Genomic DNA, 3,695 nt, shown 5'->3' on the forward strand with positions numbered 1-3,695 from the left:
TATATATATATATATATATATATATATATATATATATATATATATATACACACACACACACACACACATATATATATATATATATTTATATATATATACATATATGCATGTATGTATTATATATATCCGATACTCCGATACTGCATTGAGTACACCATATGAGATTAATTGACAACGACTAAACCACATTTCGTGAAGACATGAAAATATGTCTTTTACATCTATTTCTGAGGACAGGAAAATGTAGCTCTTACATCTGTTTCTGTTTTAATCGCAAAAGATATTGCTGTTCCGGCTAGGCTTTTTATTGTGGCTGTTGTTATCAGTAAGTCACCTTACTTGCACATAAAAATAATACTATCGCAGTTCTAGTCAATGATTTAGCTTGTGTATGTGCAGTCATTCGTGTTGCTATCGATACGATTGCTATTTTTGTGCTAGATACAAATGATCTTGGCAATGATACTACTCCCCCCCCCCATCTCTTTGTGGAGTATACCGCCACTACTCTATCCATTCCCATTGTTACAACTAATCTTTTTACAGTTATACTTATGGAAATAACTTCTACAAATATAGTTCTTGTCTTTCTTTTATTCTTTTATTCTTTTACTTGTTTCAGTCATTTGACTGCGGTCATGCTGGAGCACCGCCTTTAGTCGAGAAAATCGACCCCAGGACTTATTCTTTGTAAGCCTAGTACTTATTCTATCGGTCTTTTTTTGCCGAACCGCTAGATTACGGGGACGTAAACACACCACCATCGGTTGTCATGCGATGGTGGGGGGACAAACACAGACACACAAACACACATACGTACATACATATATACATATATACGACGGGCTTCTTTCAGTTTCCGTCTACCAAATCCACTCACAAGGCTTTGGTTGGCCCGAGGCTGTAGTAGAAGACACTTGCCCAAGTTGCCACGCAGTGGGATTGAACCCGGAACCATGTGGTTGATAAATCGATTTTTTTATTTTTTTAGCTTGCTTGCTTTCTTGCCTTTTTTTCTATTAGTATTCCAATTGTTGCTATTGGAAATGTTGCGAATGCTGGGTTCGCAACTGTTGCCATTCCTTCTCTTTGTATGATGATGATGGTAGTCTCTCGTAGTCCGAGAAAGACGGTTCTGCAATTTCTTGCTGAACAACCTGCACAAATGATTTCTCCTTAGTGATCAAATGTTTTTCTTTTTTTTTTTTTACATTAGCTCACTCCTTCCAACAAGTCAACATTGGCTGAATAGGTGCACAGTGTACAATGCGTCAGGTGTCAAAGTGATGGCAGAGCAACATCAAATGAAGTGTTTTGCACAAGAACACAACTCCGGTCCAGAAGTTGAAGCCATGATTTCAAGATCGTGAGTACAATACCCAAACCACTCGACCATACGCCCTCCATCCATCCATCCATCCATTCATACAAGCATGCATGCATACATACATACATACATACATACATACATACATACATACGTATATACTCTTTACTCTTTCACCCTTTTACTTGTTTCAGTCATTTGACTGCGGCCATGCTGGAGTACTGCCTTTAGCCGAAGAAATCAATTTGTAAACCTAGTACTTATTCTACCAGTCTCTTTTACCGAACCGCTTGGTGGAAGTCGTCCAAATCGACAGAGCAATGCTGAAGAGAGTGGAGGCCAACTTACCAAGAACGCCTTCAGAAATGCATCAACGAAAACGGACACAACATCATGGATTCTGTTTTTGCACTTAATTTCGACAAATGCTAATTCAATACGAACAAATTGATGTCAATAAAATTTCTTTGCATCTAAAATTAATGATCTTGTGAATTTTCCCAAAACGTCCGACCTCTCTGCCCACCCTGTATATATTTATGCATATCGACCCCATCGATTATCTTTTTAAGTCTGGTACTTATTCTGTTGATTTCCGATTAACTAAGTCACGGCAACAAAAATAACTCAACAGAAGGGGATATTCAGCGTGACACAGTGTGACAAGGCTGACCCTTTGAATTACAGGCACAACAGAAACAAGAAGAAAGAGTGAGAGAAAGTTGTGGTGAAAGAGTACAGCAGGGTTCGCCACCATCCCCAGCTGGAGCCTCGTGGAGCTTTAGGTGTTTTCGCTCAATAAACACTCACAACGCCCGGTCTGGGAATCGAAACCGCGATCCTATGACTGCGAGTCCGCTGCCCTAACCACTAGGCCATTGCGCCTCCACAAACACACACACACACAGACACACACACATATATATATATATATGTATATATATGTATGTATGTATTCATATATTATTTCACAGTAACTAAAATCTTAGAGCTGATTATTTATTTGATTGTATAATGCCACTATAAATTTATCGCAAACATCCTGTTGAATGGGTTTTCAATTTCGGCTATGGGCTTGTTCAGCCACCAGAGATGAAGAAATCTACAGCAGAGATTTCGTGTCCCAGTCAACTTGAACTTAACACTGTTTTAAATATTTTTGATGCATTAAATATATTTCAGACATCTTTCTCAGTGTGTGCGCACGCACGCGCGTATATGTGTGAGTGAGTGTGCATCTGTGTGCAAGTCTGTGTGTGTGTGTGTGTGTGTGTGTGTGTGTGTGTGCGTGCGTGTACGTGTGTATGTATATATGAGCGTGACCGTGTAATTATACACACATGCACGCATGCACACACACATACCTATTCAGTTTTGTTCTCTCTCTCCCTCTGTCTCTGTCTGTTTGTCTCTTTCTCTTTCCCTCTCTCTCCCTTTCTCTTCCTCTCTCTCTCTCTCTCTATATATATATATATATATATATATATTTGTACACAAACACACATACATAAATACTTAGATACATTATATATATATATATATATATATATATATATATATATATATATATATATATATATATATATATATATATATATATATTATATACATATATATATATACATATTATACGGTGTTATTTATTATAATAATGTATTATATATGTGTATGTATGCGTGTCTCTGTGTATATTTATGTATGTAACGTATACATGCTTATATGCGTGCACATGCATGTCTATTTGTATGCATGCATGTGTGTGTGTATATATATATATATATATATACATATATATACACATATATATGTATGTATGTATGTGTATCCATCTATACGTATATATGCATGCGTACATGTATATAACTGTATACAAAGCAACTGAATAGGTCTGTCTCGCTGTCTGAGTTATTCAAAGATCGAAACCATTGTTTACTTGGGAATATTCCCACACTATACCTTCGCCAGTACTTCAATATGCAGTCTTTGACTGTTTTCGAACCTACATCCGCTCCTTTCGCCAGAAACGGGCGCCAAACACACCCGTCATGGGAAATATTTGTAAATCACAGCTAAACACTTTGTCTCTTCGACACCTTGGTGTTGTTGTTGTTGTTACTGTGACTGCTGCTACTGATGGTGTTTTATTGTTATAAATTCTGTTGTTATCCATAATGTTGTTGTTGTTGTTTCTGTTATTGTTATTTCTGGTTTGGTTGTCGTCGTTCGCGTTGTTGTTGTTGTTGTTGTTGTTGTTACTGTTGGTGGTGGAGGTCGGCTGCTGCTGACGTGCCGTTCGTATTGTTGTACATGGTGTTGTTGTTCTTCCTCATTACTAGTGGTAGTAGTGGTGGTGGTGGTGGTGGTGGTG

The 3,695-nt window shown here is 37.6% G+C and overlaps 1 protein-coding gene and 1 long non-coding RNA gene across 2 annotated transcripts in view; one reads left to right on the forward strand and one right to left on the reverse strand.

Moving 5' to 3' along the window:
• Positions 1-1,965, forward strand: part of LOC128248603 (uncharacterized) — a 22,529-nt gene extending 20,564 nt beyond the window's left edge. Inside the window, exons 2-3 of the long non-coding RNA XR_008264785.1 lie at positions 1,217-1,366; positions 1,522-1,965. This is a non-coding gene — a long non-coding RNA (uncharacterized LOC128248603). The remainder of the gene's footprint in view (positions 1-1,216; positions 1,367-1,521) is intronic.
• Positions 1-3,695, reverse strand: part of LOC106874585 (uncharacterized) — an 82,592-nt gene that overhangs the window by 51,158 nt on the left and 27,739 nt on the right. The gene's annotated exons all lie outside the window — the stretch shown is intronic.

The sequence above is a fragment of the Octopus bimaculoides genome, chromosome 8, assembly GCF_001194135.2.
Source record: "Octopus bimaculoides isolate UCB-OBI-ISO-001 chromosome 8, ASM119413v2, whole genome shotgun sequence".
Classification (NCBI taxonomy): Eukaryota; Metazoa; Mollusca; class Cephalopoda; order Octopoda; family Octopodidae; genus Octopus; species Octopus bimaculoides.